Below are 21,530 nucleotides of genomic sequence, written 5' to 3'. Positions count from 1 at the left end.
GCTTGCATTTGTCACTCATGCTGGGTGGGTGTAATCCCGTGTGATGCCTATTACATCAGACTACATGATTACAGTATCGGGTATGGCTGACCATTATGCGAAGACAGGAGTTTGACTGTACAGAATCGGCGGCCTGTCCAGTGACATAATCATATTATATGCGTGTTCCTCATACAATCTGCTCCCATCTGGCTGATACATGGGAACCGATACTCTGCAATGCAGACAAGTAAATGTGTTTTGGGAAACACATCTTTCTGCCAGGTCATGCTACCGCATACCTATTGTAGGTTTTCCACCTTTTAAATTGTCCGAAGTGAGACTTTAGGATTAACACCTTTCCCACTTTGCATGGGACAGTCCCTCATTAGGCATATGTGTCATGCAAGAATAATCTGGGCCTAGCAAATGTCCTGATTACAGGACAATATTATATTCTATGTTTCTCTAATAGTTGCATGTAATGGTTATTGTATAAATGACACTTCGATATGTTATGTGAAGTGGCATAGGCAACTTGACTGCTGCTAGACTAAGCTTTGATTTGTGCTAATATGTATATTTTTGTACTGTGCACGGCTGTAGGTATATTCTGACCTGGTACATCTGACATTTCTACGGAGCAGGTCGCACTTTGGCCATTTGGAAAGGTGGCAGCCCTATAGGACCTATATGTAGAGATGTCAGATCTGGCAAGGCAACACATACCCACAGCCAGTAGAAAATTGACTACTTCACCGGTTTGCATAAGTTAAGGTTATTCTTGTAGCATTATAGTTGCTAATACTGTTTCCTATAACATCTAGGTGTTTCAGATACAACAAAATCATTTTATGCAACCACTACAGACAATATATGGACTCTTTTCCCGAAATCACAGTCCATGTGCCATAACATTCATTTTGCAGGACACAACTGCCCAGAGCGGAGTGTCCCTCACAAAGGCGAACAGGTGGTAACCCCAAACTATTATGCTATCATCTACCTAAGGTGGTCGGCGGAATATGCGCTTTCCGTCACTAGCAGACCTCACATACAAATGGGGGAGAATAAACACTGTATCAGGGACACTGCGTAACACCCTCAGGGACACATTTAGATGATTGGTTCTACTAACCTGACACATTGACAGTCACAGGGCATATGTATTCATTCACATTTGTCGAGGTACATGCTGTTTATGACTCATACATGTTGTCATTAGTCATTAAGTGTATTCTGCCACCTGTCCACCTAATATCACTAGTTCTGGAAGGGTTTAGCTAGGACTGTGTTACATTCTGATTCGTAATCACGAATGTCCATGATAATCGGGTACAGGGCACTGATATATTCGCTATGTGTTCCTCCAATAGCTTACGGACTATCCAGTAGATAAGCTCTTCAGGTTTGGGAGGTATGAGCATCTGCAGTGCCCACATAGGAATATTAATTACTTCCACTGGTCGGGCCTAATACATCTCTGCCAACTAACACCTGCACACTTAGGCCCATTATTGCATACCCATGATTCACCTACCTGACACCCCTCTACAGCACTCATGACACATACTTACTGTGAGCGCAGCTGGGGTATGAACACACCCCTACACACTGCCCACTCTCCCCGTCTCGAGACACATGTCATACGTTTTGTCAAATCATTTGTTATCAGACTTGCACAACCTACTCTTCCGTGTACGGCTACATCCTGGTCACATCAATCATTACACATTGCCTAACAGAGTAATTTTTGGTGCCCCACAAGGGACCCCGTGATCCATGTTTAAAGTGTAGACCTTGCAGATCTCTCCCACTGGTACTTTCCTGCCTGTGGTCTGGAAAGCAGCGGTGTATTTACCTTTCTTGCATGTCTGTATGTCTCATCGGCCTAGCTGGGGTGGTGTGGGAGGTAGATGTTAGTTGACTGGACTTCCCACTAACATATGCCCGGTCTGAACATATGTTACCTGTAATTGCTGTACCATAACCTTGGTATGTACATGTAATATCTACAGTAACATATCTATATATATATATATATATATATATATATATATATATATATATATATATATATATATATATATCTTTGTGTGTATATGTATGTATGTATGTATATATATATATATATATATATATATATATATATATATATATATATATATATATATATATATATATATATCTATGTTGTCATTAGTCATTACATGTATTCCGCACCTGTCCACCTAATATCACGTTCTGGAAGGTTTAGTTAGGACTGTGTTACATTCTGATTTGTAATCACGGACGTCCATGATAATCGGGAACAGGGCACTGATATATTCTCTATGTGTTCCCCCAATGCTTTCTGGACTATCCAGTAGATATGCTCTTCAGGTTTGGGAGGTATAATATTAATTACTTCCACTGGGCGGGCCTAATACATTTCTGCCAACCAACACCTGCACACTTAGGCCCATTATTGCATACCCATGATTCACCTACCTGACACCCCTCTACAGTACTCATGACACATACTTCCTGTGAGCGCAGCTGGGGTATGAACACGTCCCTACACAGTGCCCACTCTCCCCATTTCGAGACACGTCATACGTTTTGTCAACCCATGTGTTATTACACTTGCACAACCTACTGTTCCGTGTACAGCTACATCCTGCACGCGTTGATTACCATGGGTTCGCCAGTATGGCGAATTTTTGGGGTCCCGCAAGGGACCACGTTATCCATGTTTAAAGTGTAGACCTTGCAGATCTCTCCCATTGTTACTTCCTGCTGGTGGTCTGGAAAGCAGCGGTGTATCCACCTTTATTGCATGTCTGTATGTCTGACCAGCCTAGCTGGGCGGTGTGGGAGGTAAACATTTGTTTACTGGACCTCCCAGTAACATATGCCCTGTCTGAACATATGTTACCCATAATTGCTGTAATGTAACCTAGTTATGTACATGTGTATATCTACAATGACATATATAATATATATATATATATATATATATATATATATATATATGTTTTATATATATATATATATATATATATATATATATATATATATATATATATATATATATTTTTTTTTTGTGCGTATATGTGTATATATCTATATATGTTGTATGTATATATATATATATATATATATATATATATATATATATATATATATATATATATATATATATATATATATATATATATATATATATATATGTATATATATACACATCTGTGTGTCCGTTGACCAATACATTTCCCGGACATATGCACTTACACTTGCGTATTGGGTTTTATCTCTGCTTCAACAGCATACTATTGCCTTAGTCATTATGACACCATCACTTCACTCCGGTTAACTTGTAATCGGTATTTAGCACATTATACAGCAGACAGATGTCGCAATTTGTTCATGTTCAGAGTACCAATGATAATTGTGATGTGATACAGTGTCATTTGACCTGTTCCTCATCTGCACAGCCTATTATTCCTGCTACTGTATTTGTTTCTGTGCACATTCATAGGTTCATAGGTTCATAGGTTCATACTAGGCTATCTGCCCTAGGGCATTTATAAGCCTAGCTAGAGTGTGTATGGCTTTCGCCACCCATTTTAAATTAATTTTGCTATGCCCTTTTTCGAGGTTAGTATACTGTGCCTCTGTCTAACAGTGACACAGAAGTGATACCCAGGGTAAACCTACGCTCTCCCATCCACTCATCAAGATTCCTCTTGAAGAGAGTCAATGAGGGACTCTGCCTAACCTGGACTGGGATTTTATTCCAGAGTGAAGGGAGCCTCTGGGTTATGAATCTGTCCCTCCAGCATGTCCTATTTATTTCAGTGCTGAGGTTCAAGTCCCTCGAGCGCGTAGCTCGATGGGATTTGGATTTTCTGAGATGCAGCATGTCCATTAATTCCGGGTTGGACATGGCTTTATACGTCAGGCACATATCGCCTCTGAGCAGGTGGTATGCCACTGAGTAGAGCTGGAGTTTCTTTAACTGGGCAGCATAAGGCATCTGTTTGAGCCCCTTGATCCTCTTGGTGAGGTACTTTTGGGGTCTTTCCAGTTGCTGCAGGTGTCTGGTAAGGTACATCCCAAAAGCGGCACTGTACTCAATTATGGGCCTGATGAGGGAGGAGTAAAGAGGCATGATGACCTCCCCTGATCTAGATGTGAATCCCTTCATGATTAGGTGGGCTATATAAAATGTTTTTCTAAACACTTTGGCCACGTGGTTGTCAAATGAGAGACTGCTATCAACTTGGGTCCCCAGGTCCCTAATTACTTCTTCTGTACTTAATGGATTACCACCTATGTGGTAATTTGTGGGCACTTTGTTTTTGCCAAAGGGGATGACTATACACTTTTTGGCATTTAGTTTGAGGCTATGGCTCTGGCACCAGTTGTCTGTTTCTATGAGGCCCTTTTGGAGGATGCTTGTGTTGGCTGGAGAGTCTATTATGGTGCCCAGTTTGCAGTCATCTGCGAACTTGGTCAGCCACAGTCCTTCCATGTTGGCCTGTACCTCCGAGAAATATATACCGAACAAGAGAGGTCCCAGGACTGAGCCAGTAGTTTTAGGTTTGGGTTTAGCTCTTCTTGGAGTTTATGTAGGACGCAGCCCGGGACACCGTCTGGTCCCATTGATGCTGTGTTTCTTGCTTTGGAGAGGGCAGCTCTTACCTGAGCATCTGAGATGTCAGGGGGGTAGCACTCTGCTGGGATAGATAATAGCCCTTTTGGTGGGGAGGAGGGGGAGAAGTTTGCGCTGAACCTGTCAGCTAGGATGTTGGCAATGTCTGTGGGTTCGGTGTATTTTTTGTCATTTTGGACTAATTCTGAGCATATCTGGAAATTCCCACCCAGGTTCCTAACATAACTAAAGAAAGCCTTGTGATTATCCTTAGTGTCCTGTGCAATTTTTCTCTCAAAGCTGGCCTTAGACGATTTTATGAGTGTCCGTAGTTTTCTGCTAATACTGATTAGAGATGCCTTCCCTTTTTCGGATTTTGCTCTATCATGTAGTAGCTTCCTCCTATTGTATAGTTTGTTTATGGCTGGGGTCTACCAGACAGGATGTCTGCCTTTGGAGGATTGGGTCTTGGTTTTATTTGGGATTGCATAATCCATGCATTCCTGAAGATGTTCATAGAATGCGTTTATAAAGGTGTTTGCTGTCTGGGCCGTATTATCCACAGGGTGGCAGTAGGGAATATGGAATGTCACATGTGCAAATGGAGTGCATGTGTTACAGAGAATGTACTTCAACATATTGATGTCTGCATGTGCGTATGCATATTGACCTATTGCATACTAGCTGACCTACATGGGCCGCTCCATTGGAACTGGCGCAACCAACCCTGGCACTCCTGTTTCCATAATCGCATAGCCATAGTTTCTCCACCCCACCCGTGTTGAGTTTCCATGCGTAACAGCCATTATCCACCTGATATCGCAGCTATGACACACCTTTACACATTGCGCTCTCCAGAGCATTTGTGGCCCTACACACATTTTGTACCGCCTCGTGTATTCACAGGGTCTCCCGCCATTTATATTTGCACATACGTGCCTTTCCTGGTGTTATGGATTACGGCCATTTTCGGGTTACAAGTGTAGGTGGTCACAACATGAATTACATTCCGTCTGTGTGTAATGTTGACATAGCAGTTCAACGATATTATGGCCACTGGTATAACCCTGCCTCTGGTGTGAATAGCGGTGCTCTACTCACTCGTGGGCAGCTTTATCTGACATACGCTGCAAGCACTATATAATACCTTAGTTGCTCTAGATTCCCTTCACAACCCTTGTGTATGCTTTATTCTTTTGGCATTCATTCTTACAGTATGTGTGTGTGTGTATATATATATATATATACATATATATATATATATATATATATATATATATATATATATGTGTGTGTGTGTGTGTAAATATATATATATATATATATATATATATATATATATATTTTTTTTTTTCTTTATTTTATGAATGTGGATATATATCTATACACATACACACACACACACACACACACACACACACACACACACACACACACACACACACATATATATATATATATATATATATATATATATATATATATATATATATATATATATATAAGTTACATCTATACATAACAACATACATTTGCTATGCTGGGAGCTGCTTACACCCACGCAGGCGCACTCGCATATGCTTACTGTGAGTTACATATGTTTACTGCCACTTCTTTGTGCTTACGTGTGCCTTATTCATTATGACAGTACCACTTTGATTGAAGGAATCCAGTTAATGGCCCCATGTGAAACACACGTTCACCTTTACATGTTTAAATGTTGGCTTTACAGCACAGAGTCATTTATTATACAAGAAAATGATATGTGCTATAGTCGTACTTGAACCAGGAATGCCTTTATGTTAGGCGGATGCTCTAACCACTACACTATTGGTGTTCTGCTTCCTTTATATGTATACCCATGGTTCATAGCTACCCTAACATACACCTCACCGCTTCACTTACACAGCAGGCATCCATTCTCCTGCTGGGAAAACCACAGTACTACACATGCAACATTCCATATTCCCTACTGCTCTGGACCCATGCTGCATGTTTACTCACTCCAAGGATATTCAGAACTCCAAAGCTTATAGTCCTGGCACATACGTGTCTTTGATTGTCAAGGTGTTCATGTGGTGATCCGGGTTTAGGCTTGTCCGACTGGAGACGGGAACTGCCCTGTACCCGTTCAAATGTCAGACGTAGCACATGGACAGAGTTGGTCCCAATTTTAACATTCTACCTGTGTTTACAGACTCAGGGGTTTGGACACCTCTGACCAGATTGTTATGTTGGCACTACATAATATAAGGTGGGGGGTGGTTCCACTACATAATACAGGGTGGGCGGTGGTTCCCCTGGTTTTTCACTTCACATTCATTACAAATGCTTTATTGTGACCATGTTTTCATTCATTTATATATATATATATATATATATATATATATATATATATATATATATGTATATATATATATATCTATATATATATATATATATATATATCTGTCTGTACATACACCTACATACCTATTTACATTTCCCATACAGTTGAATGTACACCGCGCATCCCCCTGCCTTTACCTCCCTATATCCGAAGGATATTATACTGGCCATCACTTATGACTTCACTACAGGTATTCAATAGTACTGTCAACAAATGTGACAGTTGGTTGGTGTACATATGTGTACGGACCTCTCAAACACTCAGGGACTAATTTCAACAGTGACAGGGACAAGGCAAGGACAAATCAGGGACAATCACAGACACTTCTACAATATTAGTACTATTAACTTGAAACATGTTGACAGATTCAGAGCATATGTATTCATACTTATTTTCTGACGTTAAAAGCACGTATTACTCTTAATTATTGTCATTATTCATTCAAGTGTCATTCAACACCTTTCTCCAAAGGTCACTGGTTTTATGAGTGATTAAGAGGCTGGCCAGTTATTGTGCAAATGCTCTGACCATTGGTAGGGCTGCCACATTTTCACATGTCCAGGATGGGATATATTCTGGACACACCAGATTGTTTAGGCCAACACATACCCATGGTCAGTACAGGGTTTAGAACATTAATTATTTTCCTAGATGACAGCTTATTCCTGTAGCACTTTAGTTGCTTATTCTGTTTCTTGTACGATTTATGTATTTTACATCCAGAAATAGCTGTTTTAGGCAACTGTTACATGAAATATGGTACATAGTTATTTCCTACAATCACAGGACATTTGCCATTGTATCATTCTTGGTCAGGACACACCTACCCAAACAGGGACTGTCCCTCACAAAGTGGAACAGGAGGTACCCTGCTTATGTCAGTGCCTTAATCACCATATATCCGAGTGCCACTATGCGAATATGTACAGTTTCTCGATAATTCATGTGGGGAGACGTGCATCACGGGCAGGTGTTTGATCCCTGGTAGTAGGTTCTGCATGACCGGCAGGAGGCTGAGCAGTCTTGTGAACCACTACTGCACATACAACTTGTGTCCAGATGTCTACAGGACTGGGCATCGTGTTGTGATACCAAGTCTGATGTTTACACAGGATACTTATCCCATGAGGGATATTCAAAAATTGAACAAGCAAACGACTTTCAATTTTTTTGGACTTACGAAAATATGATAGGGTTTTACATGCAAGGAATACATAGTTTGCAATCCTGACACTGCCTAGGGTGACACTGCCTACTAGATATGAGTAGTGGTCACTATGTGCAGATATGGCTGCGCCAAGCTAGTAGCCTGAGTATGGCTGGATTTGGTGGACATTCAGGAATGGTGGTGGGTTGTGTGCTGTAGAGAGGATGATGGGTATTTAATTATGCATCCAGGTGTGTTGCAGTTGGATGGCTCAGTTCCATCCAGACAATTATGTGGGTATGTGCCGGTGATGTTTCTGTACATGTGTATCGCACATTTTAATATTCATATGTTTGTGTGATTGTGTTCTACAGTATGTCCTGTCAGGTTGTATTGCGGATGTGTATGTTTATTCTTTGTGTTTCTTTCTGATTCACCCACTGCTCCCTCATACACCTCCAGTTCACCTATTGTGCATCCAACACAGTCTCACCTTTGCGGATTATTACATTACCCATCTCCCCACACCCATATTCCACACACTTCATCCATCCCTTCTTTGGTTGATAGCCCATGGCACGGTCAAGGGAGCACATTGCATACACTACATATCTCTGGTACCTGTATGGTTGTGAGGACTACCCTAGCTTTTTCACCTTTCACATGCTGTACATCATGCACATAGGTACACGCAAATACTTATCTTTCATGACATGGTAGGTACACCTGGGTGATAACCGTTCATCTTTGACACATCCTGACAAGAACGGCTTGGACCGCAAATGGGCAGATTTTGGCCGATTGCTCTGACCATTGGTAGGGTTGCCACCTTTTCATATGACCAGGATGGGATATATTCCAGTCACAAATCAGATTCTACAGGACAACACATACCCACGGTCAGTACAATGGATAGTACTTTTGTTTTATGCCTACATGTTAGCTTATTGTTGTAGCAGTTTATATGCTCCTTCTGTTTCGTTTACTTGTTTATTCTATTTCTTGTAAAGTGGTATGTTACATATGGAAATTACTATTGTATGTGACTATTACATGCAATGTGGGACATAATTATGTCATACGGTCGCAGGATATTTAACATTTATAATGGTTTTGGTATGGACACAACTGTCCAGATGTGTACTGTCCCTCACAATGTGGGACAGATGGTAATGCTAACCACTGGGCTAGACTTAGCTATTGACGGCGCATTAACACGATGCGCTTCACTTCCACTTGGTATAACTATCAACACTGCATTAGAATATGGGCACACAGTTTTAAATGTCATTTGTGCAAGGGATGGAGACTCGATATTCGCTAACGTGCATTTATGTTTGCTTCTCAATTTTGTGTTCGCAAGAACTGTCTTACATGCTTTGCATACATTTCAGTATCTACGGACTGACAGGTGTGATTACTATTGCAGGCAGACTGTAATATTCAGCATTTTAGGTTGCACGTCAACAGCCGACATTTCCACGCCTCCGTGCGGCGCTTCGACATGCCCCATGCACTCGCGCTCATTTCCTATGCATGTGGATGTGGCAGCAGCACGCCTTCGTTAATATGCATATGGTGCTACTGCACCATCTGCACGCCGCACATTCAGCGCAAGCCTAACACCGGCCTTGCGCCGAGCTTCATGAATCCTGGGGATTAATTATTTAGGGTTCATTTTTAATGTCTCAATAAGAGTTAACATTTTTTCCCAAGGAATGTTTGTCCATGTTTTAGGTAAAAGATGTAGCTGGATCTTTGACATTGCTCCAAGAACAAAATGCAATAATTCATCCACTGCAACAGAACAAAAAGGTAAAAAAGTAATAAGGAACAAAGTTATCATATATTTTAAATAAAGCCATAGTAGAGAGCTTTAAAAAAGAACAGAGTTCTAATTATGGCATGGGCAGATAACAAAAAATCATTCAACAGTATCAGACATTCTTGGATTATGGAATGCTTACAGATGTATTGGACATACCCTATACTGACCAATTACACTGCAGTGACCATGAAATATTGGCACTGGACCTGGTAGCACCTAGTAGTTGCTAATATGGGAGAGTTCTGCACCTCTCCCCCCACCATCTGAGTCACATCCTCAATTGTGAAGTCAGACCACAAAACTGTCTCTTTCAAAATAAAAATGAACTGGGTAGCCCCAGCAAACCCTGTAACAGTTAAGAACTATTCCAAAGCAAACTACATCCTATAAAGTGATAGTTTATCAAAATTGAATGCCCCTCCAACCCCCTAGTTCACAACAACTCATATGGAATTGTTCACAGAGACCCTGTACAACCATGTAAATGGCTGTATAGAGACTGCTGTACCTATTGGAAGTAAGCCCAAAAGAAACTCTAAAAATAACCCACACTACTGGAACCATAGCCTTAATAGGGTATAGAAAAAAGGAAAAAAGTCATGGCTAAAATCAGGTAGAGCAACTGCAATAGTGATAGGAGTTTTTAAGTAAACTAAAGAGGAAACTAAGAGAACTAATTAAGTCCAAGAAGGCCAGTTATGAGGTAAAGATAGCCTCATAGCCTAAGGACAACCACAAGACTTTCTACAGCTATGTCTGAAACCTCAAAGGCAGTACACATATGTGTGCCAAACTGGTGGTCAATGGTGCCACCTTCACTGAGCAGAGTGATATAGCATGTTTGCTGGCTGACAAATTCAGCTCAAACTTCACCCCCACACTCCCACTCTGCTTCTCTCCATGAAGTACCTACCAGCATAACCACCAACTATTAACAGGGAGCAGGTCATGGTGGCGCTCTCTAAGGCCAAAAACACAGCTTCAAATGGCCTCAACAATATCCCTGGATATCTTCTAAATAGCTGGAAACATGACCTACGAGTACCATTTGAGTCACTTTTCAACTATAGTCTCAAAATAGGCTTTGTACCATGAGAATGTAGGACTGCAATGGTTATCCCACTTCACAGTCACATTAATATGTCTAGTCTAATATGCAAAGTCATGGAACAAATGATCATGGAAATGATCAAAACAGAGATAGGCAACCTTTAAACACAGGTACCAACCCAGTTTAGCTTTGTCAAGGGAAGATCATGCCTACTAAACCTGGTGGACTTCTTTGAGAAAGTAACCAAGGCAATATATGAGGGGAAAATGATGCATACCGCTTACTGGGACCTGGCTAAGGCATTCTGTGCAATAGCCTAGTCAGATATACTTCACAGACTCACTGAACTGAACATAAACCTTACATAACTCACTGGATTGTCAGCTGGCTAATAGATAGGACCCAGGAAGTCAGGAATGGTGACACCACCTCCACTAAGAGGCTGGTCACCAGCAGAGTACCTCAGGGCTCCATGCAGATTCCGCTCAATTTTTGGCATCTACTTCTCAGAGGTAAAAGCTATTGTCAAGACCCTTTGGCTGACCAGGTTTGTATTTGGCTGCAAATTGGGAGCTATCACAGATTCCCACTATGATACAGATATCTTACAAGAGGGTCTAACACAGACAAATAACTAGTGCCAAAGTCAACGGACTAAAGCTCAATGCCAAGAAATGCATTAAAGTGCCTTTCTGGAAAATTGCCACCCTGGATAATTACTTCATTGATAAGACATCCCTAAGAGATGACCTAGTATTCAGGGATTTGGGAAAATATATGTATGTAGACACTAATCTGCCCTTTGTCCAACATGTGGCCAAGATAGTAAGAAAATCATTCTATGTTGCCCAATTTATAAGTAAGGGCATGACATCCAGGTCTAAGGAAGCCATAGTGCCACTTGATTTGGCTCTTATCAGACCCACCATTGAGTATAATGCCCTCTTCTCATGTACCTGACTCAACATATTCAACAGTTTGAACATGCACAAAAGTTCCTTATCAGGAGAATCCAGAGTATAAATAGATTGCCCTCTATGGATCATGTAAAATTCTTATCTCTATACTCTATCTCCTACAGGTTGCTGATAGGTAATCTATGCCTGGGATACAAGGCATCCTCATATCCAGCTCTGATGTAATTTTTATACATCCAAAAAAATGACCAGCATCAGAACCACTAGATTCAAGGATTTAAATTTTTATTGTGACATAAATAAGACATGCAGGAGGGACAGATATGTATCTCAGAGGATCCCCATCCTCTGGAACAGGCTCTCCATTCATGTGAAGCAAAGTTCATCCCTAATCCTTTTTAAACATAGCCTTAACTAATGAATGGGATATTGTAAATTCACCGAGGTCTGGCCCCCATGTCCCTGATAGATATAGACAGACTGTAATGCCCACACTAACATACCCCCCCATATAAAACCTCTAGAAACTTTCTAACTAGTATACCCCCTCCTAATACATGCCAATGATACATAGGGACACAACTGGGTTGGACTACATGGCTAGTCTTATAAAGACCCTGGTGGTCATTAGCCTAGTATATAACCATGAACTATGAAGTATGAACTACGATTCACTTTGCAACTAAACCATAACAAAGGTCAAATTAGTATATGTTATATGTTTGTGGTTATATAGTATCCCCCTGATGGTGTGTGTGTCTGTGTGTGTGTGAGTGTGTCTGTGAGTGTGTGTATGTGTGTGGGTGTCTGAGTGTTAGTGTCTCGTGTAGTGGTACTGTTAGGAAAGGGTTTTGCGTTAGGTAAAGTGTAGGACTGGGGTTAGATAAAGAGGCAGAGTTAGTGCTATCACACATGAGTGAGATAGTATGAGGGTAGACAAATATAACTGTTGTATAAACATAAATATATTCTGTTGTCACAACACCAGATGTAAAGCAATTCTTAGTCTCTGTAATCAGTGTTTTAAAGCATTTAAATTTTATGCTATAAAAGCATTACATTAAAATCTGAAAACTGTCAAAAAATAAAAATCATGATGAAACAGCTGTTTCGTCTTTTTGACCTTGAGGTACAATCTGCCTGCATTTCATATTCCAGTATATTTTCCAGAAAATGTCTCTAAAAAAAAGTATCAAACTGTTAGTCCCTTATGCACAGAGAGCAAATAGATAATATAGATAACATCAAGGAGAAAGTTGAAAACATGATCAGCAGTTAAGGGGTTAAATATTTGCAGCTTCTGGATGGATGTAGATTTTACTTGTCACTGCAGAGAGGTGTGTATATATAAGTTATTACTATAAAACTTTAAAATTATTTTAAGTGTAAAAATGTATAAGGGTATATTATTTACAGCATTTATGAAATCAGAGACAATTAAATTTATGAATTAATATTATATGTACCATTAAACCCATTTTACATTACATGCTGGAATACTAATCTGCTTTTCTTAACCATTTAGGTGCAGCAGACAGAATATTTGTTTTCAAAAATGATCTGGAAGAGTTCAACAACTCTCGCTTGCCCACAAGTTAGTAAACCATTCCCTTAAAGTCCCGTTCCTTCAAAACCTTCTCCAGCCCACTGCTCCCCTAGACCACTACACTCCAGCAGCAAAAATCTACTTCTAATGACCCAACCCAAGAACTCACCAGGAGAAGCTCTGTTCTCCTGCGTCATATCCAGATTGTGGAACAATCTCCTCCCCTCTATAACCACACTGCCTTCTTGCAATCACTTCAAGACTGCACTAAAAACTCACTTAAAAGGTCTCTGGTTATGCCCATGCACCAATCCCAACTAGTAACCCTCCTTTTACCTCCCCTTCCTCTTCCCTCCCCTAGCCACCATGCCTCACACCATCTGAGCATTGCATTCCTTCCTCTGCAAGCTCTGGCTCACCCTTTACCCTCCCCTTCCCTCCTCACTCAATCTCTCAGACCTGTTATAACATGTTTAACTACCTCACTTCATCACAACTCCAAATACATATCCAACTGACTTACACCTAGCTTCCTCTCACTACCATGTAAAATACTCACTCAGTCTCCTCTCTTACTCCTCTATCTTCCCCTTCCATCCCATTAGCCCTTCTAGCTTGTTCCACTTTCGTGTGGAGCTTCTGCTTTATATCTGCTTGAGTTTAGTTCAATATTTGTGTATAAGATTTAGGTATATAACTTTAGAACAGTATCCGTTTGAGCTTAGTACTATCTGCATATACATCCTACCTTTATTCCTAGCTTCACGCTAGATATTGGCATATCTGTTCATTACTATGTTTCATATTGTATGTATAGCTAATATTAGCTGCAGTGTGCATTATTTGCTATTGTATGTATATTCAATTGTTCTTCATGTACTCTGCTGCTCATTTATTGTTCTGTGGACCTTTTCTCCCCGGGCCACCACTGAAAAAGGACCTGTGTCCAGTTGGAATTTTCCGATAAATAAATAAATCATAAACAGAGCTAATAGCCATAATGGTTTACCATAAAAAGAGCAGTGCAGTTCTCTGCAGAGGTAGAAATAATATGAATGAGAGTCAATATTGGCATGTATAAATATAGTCATAACAGAGCAGAGATGTGGTAGAGTTAAAAGTGATGTCCATTTCTCGAAAGCACAAAATCTGAATTTATTATTTTATCTCTTTTTACACTATTATTTTGTTACATCTATATACCTGTATGTTAACAGCATAACAGCTTAAATGTATATTAGTACTAAACGGTCCTGCACCCTTCCAACCTGCATGGTGTATGTCAAAACTGCTATGTGCCTGCATGTTGTATGTCATAACTGCTCTGTGCTGATATAGGGACAGAAAAATATTTAGTGAAAAAGAATATCACATATAAAGTACTTTGCTACTAAAAGGTTTGCGGTGATATGGTAAGTGAAAAAGAATATCACATATAAGGCACTTTGCTACTAAGGGATGTATGGCAACACAGTGGTTAGTAGTTATACATCACATTTCTTAGTCCCCAGGTTAAAGTTGCACATGTTTCCTACATGCCAGTCTGGCTTCTTTCTCCAGGTACTTTAGTGTCCTTGTGTCCCATGAGTACGTACTGAATTGGTTGAATGGCTACTTAAAATTGACAATTAACTTAGCCTGGCATTTGAACTTGTCTTCTTTCTCAGGTTCTTCATGGAAAAGTGTGATAAGAATTAGTGCACTTATCTATTTAACATATGATTAAATAAAATAAAGCAATACTGAGGCAGTGTTGAAAAAATAATAATTTCAAAACAATGTCAATTCAAAATTAATAAAGTGAAATATTTTTGCTATATATTTATCAAAACATGTTTTAAAACTATGTATCAGTCTATTTTGAGGATTTCATGGTTAGTCTGAGAAATTGTAGGTTTTCTAGCACATCTTCATGTCTGGTACCTGTCCCAAAATGATAGTTGTGGCTCTTGTTGCTACAATTGGCTTAAATTATTCACAGTTCTTTTTGACTTATTTACATGTACAATGTTTATACGACTTTACCGTATGGTCAGTGGGATGTTGTGCAGTTCTGCTAAAGTTGATTCTCTGAATGCAGCTCTACACCGGAAGCAGGTAAAAAGTCAAAAAGTGAATTTAGAAAACACTTCAGCAAAATTTGCAAAATTACTTTCAAGTGCCATACAGGTATAACCTTGCTTTCCTTGCAGGAGACTGTGTCCCCTTTACCAACTAACTACAGTGACACAACAGATAGCATTGTCACCTTACAGCAAGAGGTTCATTGGTTCAATTCTTGGCTGAGGTGCCTCCTTTGTAGAGTCTGCATGTCTTCCCTGTGTTCATGTGGGTTTCCTCCAGATGCTCCAGTTTCCTCCCACATTCCTAAGACATGAAGTGGGTGGATTGGGCACTCTAATTTGACCATAGGTGTGACTGTGTAGTGTGGAAGAACAATTGTGGCAGGGCTAGCTACCCAGTGGTTTAAACCTTGACTCTAAATGATTGTCACTGTTGAAGTGACACCCTTACCCCATGTGTGAAAATGGTAAAACAGGAGTTGTGGATGGATGGGTACCAAATAAATTAATTACAAAGTTATTGCATGCTGTTGAGATAAAAAGTAGTAGAAAAAGAAAACCTATAATTTTGTGCTTTGCCAGTGAATCATCCCATAAGTCACTCTTTCAGTGAAGCATATAACACTGTCAGTAATTGCACGACTTCCATGGTCAGTTGGGAAGTATGCTGCTGCTGCTACTGTTGTTAAAAGTCAATCCACAACTGTAGTGACTTATTAGGGACAGATGCAATGGACCTAAAAGGAAAGAAAGGCAAAGGATTTTATTGTTACTCAGTTTAAAGGTAAAGGGGCATTCAAAAGTACTGTTTGTATGACATGCTTGAGATAAGTGACTGTGGCGTACCAATCCAGTCATCATAACAAAATCATGAATAGATCTACTTACATTGATATTTTCAAGAGTACAATAGTACAGGAACTATGACTATATACATTATTCAGATTTTTTAAAAACCTAACCTGTTTATTCAATACAGTCTGACATGCAAAAATATGGAGAATATCTCAGGCAAGTACATTCAAAGAAAGATGTTTTTCATGATTTTCTCATGACTGGTTTACTTGAATCTGAAATGATAAGAAAGATCATCTATCCTTTACTCCATGTAAGGATTATGCCTTGCACTACATATAGCCTGAGCATAGACTTCATAATTCTCCCTGTTAATATATTAAAATTAACTAGCTTCCCTATTTACAAGCCAAGTGACTGAGAGTGCTTTGATCTACCATAATACTAAAGTATCTGTAGTTGAAGGCTTGTAGCACGTCTTCTAGCATTGTAACTGTTGAAGGTGAGGATCTAGTTTTGGCTGCCATATCATGTTTCTATCTCTTTCCATCCATTATTGTCCTGCTGAAGGTAACTTTCCAAACTTTAAAACTGTATTTCTAAAAATGCTATATAAAAATGCACGATATTACATCACATTTGCAATTGCACCCTAGGGAAAATGAATTGTAAGTTCATAAAATAGAGTATCAAGCTGATAGCCTTCTGGTCTTCAATAACTTAAGTTGCATAACCTCATTTTGGTATTATCTTCTACATACACACACACACACACACACACACACACACACACACACACACACACACACACACATACACACATATGTATATATACACATAAATCAGGATGATTTTTTGAGGAAATTAAAGCAGGGGGGAAGCTTATTGCATGATCTTGGATAGCCTCATAATTTATGTGCCACATTTGAGTGTGTGTGTGTGTGTGTGTGTGTGTGTGTGTGTGTGTGTGTGTGTGTGTGTGTGTGTCAGTGTAAATGATAATTTTGTTTAATATTAGCTCAGAATGTTAATGGAATGTTCTTAATGAGCTTCATTCTGTCATTGTAGATTTTACTCTGTAACTGTGTTTGAATAACAAATGTCTCTGTTCTCTGTACAAGTTATTTAATCAGGCCGGTGGTCTCAGCTACCCTTATAAAGTCATTTGTGCTGTGAGAGCCTTTATGAGAAAAAAGATGATGAAGAGAACATTTAGAAGTACAGGATGACAGGAAGCTAAAGCAGACCATGAGACTACAGAGGCAGATAATTCAGTTAACTATTTTCACAAGTACACAGTTTTTTTTTTTACTTTATTGTGCCGTACGTAATTGTTGCATTTAAATAAAGCATATTATAAGGACCATAAAAATATGAACATTATTGACTGTTTTTTTCAGATTGTAGTACCATGTTAATAATCTACATATGCAGCTGAGTAAACTGAAAATTGTTGTCAGGCAGAATCAAATAAGTGAGTACAAGAAGTTAAACTAAAAAAAAAAGTAATTTGGTGTCCAGCAGAGTTTCTACAGGAAAGAAAAACATGATATCCCTAATACATCCCTAGAAAGCAATAACTGAGCAGTAGTTAATATTTGTTAGTACCTAATGTCTATTCTGAGATTTATTTCACTGAGAATTATGCCTAAATATACTGTATAATTCACAAATCAACAAAACTACTATGTTTAATCATTGTAATCACTTATGTTTTCATCTGTATATCATTGATACATAAAGCCGTTGTACTTCTTGTCTATGGTTTAATTACTTGTTTTCACATTCCTCGTATGATTGATGATGTTTTAGGAATCCTGTCTTCTAAGCTGTAAAGCTAAAGGACTTTCCAATTACTTTGTTTAGATGCTAATGATTGTATTTCATTAGTGGCCCTCTCATCCAACATCATCATTAAATGAATGAATATGCTATAATTAAAAATCTGAATTATGAATTACTTTTGAAAGGAGACAACATTGTCCTGATTTCCCACTGTGACACAGTGTCATTTCAATTATGCAAATATGTTTAATCATTCCCCCTTTTGTTTGTCTAATTATTTAATATTACTGTTGTTGCTTTCCTTTTGTTAGAAGAAGGGGATATAGCAGTGTAACCAAACGCACTTTATAAAGTAAAATATAATAAGCCTGTATTAGTCCAAAATAAATAAAAACATTTTAATGAAGAAAAAATACAGAGCTACCATAATGCAGAAACCCTGTACCTGAACACCCCCAGACACAAACACACACACACACACACAGACACACGTGTGTGTGTTTTGTGTGTGTGTGTGTGTGTATGTGTGTGTGTGTGTGTGTGTGTGTGTGTGTGTGTGTGTATGTGTGTGTGTTTGTGTGTGTATTTATGTATATATATATATATATATATATATATATATATATATATAGGTGTATGGACATTTCAGCAAAATGTCATTACACTGAACTGCAAATCATCTATTAAAAATATTGAAACATTGATGTGCAAAAGACTGAATAACAAAAAAAAAAGGAAAAAAAATCTGTTTTTACAGGAGGTAATCCTCCACCATGCCCCCTAAACCCTTGCTAAATATGAATACACACACACACACACACACACACACACACACACACACACACACACACACACACACACACACACACACACACACACACACACACACACACACACACACACACACACACACACACACAATTCAAGATCACACTACTGTGAGACAAGGGCAAATTTCCCACTCTCCACCGTACCACAGTTTCACTCAATAAAAGATGGCACTGCTTGATCACCAGGTATTAGTCCAAATATGGGTCTATGGGCGGACCAATTGACATAATGGTGAAGATCTTCATTTCCCATGCACAAAGTAAAAGGTTTGATCCTGACCTCTGGCCAATGCCTGTTTGGTGTTTGCTTGTTCTCCCTGTAACTCTTTGGGGTTCCTCCCACCTTTGAATAACATGCTGAGCCAAACATGAACTATGAATTGCCATACTCAATGTAGGGTCACTGACAGGCTTGGATGTAGTTGACATGATGGTAAAAAGGAGGCTGGACATTCTTTGTATCCCAGAGACTAGGTGGCAGGGCAGTGCATCCCCACTACTTGGCTTGGAATCCAGTGTCTACTTAGGGGAGGACAGACTACAAATGTTGATGGAACTGTGGTGAGGGAGAGGATTCAGAAGATATTGAGGAATGTTAACAGAATCAGAATTAATGACAGACTCATGGCAATCAGACTCCAGTGTAATAATAGAACAGTATTCATAATCTCAGCCTGTGCCCCACAGCAGGGTTGTGATAGTGAGGAAAAAAATGCATTCAGATACCAGTTGCAGGACCTACTAGATAAAGCAGACAACAGGAATTATTGCTGATAATGAGTGACCTGAATGCACATATTGGAACAGACAGAATAAATTATTAGGACTACCTGAGACCACATGAGTATTGACTACCACAACAAAATTTTATAATTGTATTTGTACAGACTTTATTGTTTTTAAAGTTTTAATTAGTAGCTTCATGTGATATGATGGCTGTGGTCATATGATGCTTAACTGCTTTTATTTAAAGTGATTAATGTTTTGTGTAAAAATATTAGCATTGAGAAAGTGTGGTTTACCCAAAAGCTTTGCCTTGCAATAAATTTGTGATTTGATGTTGGAGTTGTTTTGCTGTTTGAGATTGTCTTGCACATTTCCAGCTACCACAGTACCAGCTTTTTTTCCAGTATAGCATGGGTATTTTAACAGGAATAAAGAAGGAAAGGTCGTTCTAACCGTCTGTCTGGCAAATGGCTTGATAATAGCCCAACACATGATTCAGAAAGACAGACAGTCACAAGATCACATGCAAAAGTGGCCAACATACAACTCAGGTAGACTTCCTTCTAGTAAGGAAAGGGCATTGGGGTAGAATCAGCAGTTGCAAAGCCATCCCAGTGAAACTGTCAGCCCACAGCATAAACCACTGGTTGCCACAATCAGCTGCAAGCAGTGGTCAGAGAAGGCTCTAAGGTCAACAGAGACCAGGCTGAAAACATGGAAGTTGACTGGAGAGAAAGCAGAGCAGTTCAGTGAAGTACTCAAGGCTCTAGCACATCAAGAAAAGGAAAGAGATGGAGCTGAAGAAGAATGGCAGAGCTTCAAAACAGCATGTCTAAGGGCTACAGAAAAGATATACAGTCAAGGCAGGTATGGAAATAAGGTATAGAAAGAAAGCTGGTGGTGAAAGGCAGAAGTCCAGGAAGTCATCAAAAGAAAGAAGGATTGCAGGAAAAAGTCGGAGATAGAAAAGACAGACCAGGCTAGGAAGGAATACTGGTGGGCTAACAAGGAGGCTAAGACAGGAGTTGCAATAGCAAAGAACAAAGCATCAGAGGCACTGTACCTGTTTTCAGAAAGTGACAGTGGATGGTACAAAAAACTCTATCAGGTTGCAAGGGGAAGAGAGAAAGAGAAAGAAAATAGCCACACATCCTTCATACGGCTTGTCAGCAACAACCTGCTCACCAGTCCACACGACATCAAGGACAGATGGAAGGAGTGCTTCCAGCAGCTTCTGAATGAAGAAAACACCAGAGAAGCTGTACTACACCATACACAGCCTACAGTGAGAGAAGAGGAGGAGTCCACCATAGAAGACATAAGAACAGCACTAAGAAAAATGAAGTCATGGAAAGCATCAGGCTCAAATGAAGTCACAGCAGATATGATCAAGATGTTGGGTAGGATAGGTGAGAAGTGGCTCCTGAGGGTACTCATAGCAGTATGGAGAGAAAGACATATCCCAAATGACTGGAGAATAAACACACTAGTGCCAGTGTTCAAGAACAAAGGGGACATTCACAACTGTGAGCAGTATAGAAGTATCAAACTCCTATCACACTGCATGGAAGTTCTGGAGAGGGAGATTGATAAATGAATATGCAGAGTAATAAAAAGTAAGATGTGAAATGAGCAGTTTGGATTCAAATCAGGATCCAGCACAACCGACCCAATGTTTGCAGAATTAGTACAAGCTATGTATAAGGACCCAACGACTGAAGTACAAACAGTGTTCGGTCTTGCAGAAAGGTTCCCAGTGGGAGTGGGTGTGAATCAGGCTTCAGATCTGAGCCCACTGCTGTTCATACTGGTGATGAACTACATGAGCAAACAGGTCA

The sequence above is a fragment of the Protopterus annectens genome, chromosome 6.part0 (genome assembly GCF_019279795.1).
Source record: "Protopterus annectens isolate FY-2018-M chromosome 6.part0, PAN1.0, whole genome shotgun sequence".
Lineage (NCBI taxonomy): Eukaryota > Metazoa > Chordata > Ceratodontiformes > Protopteridae > Protopterus > Protopterus annectens.
This window is presented reverse-complemented; position numbering follows the sequence as displayed.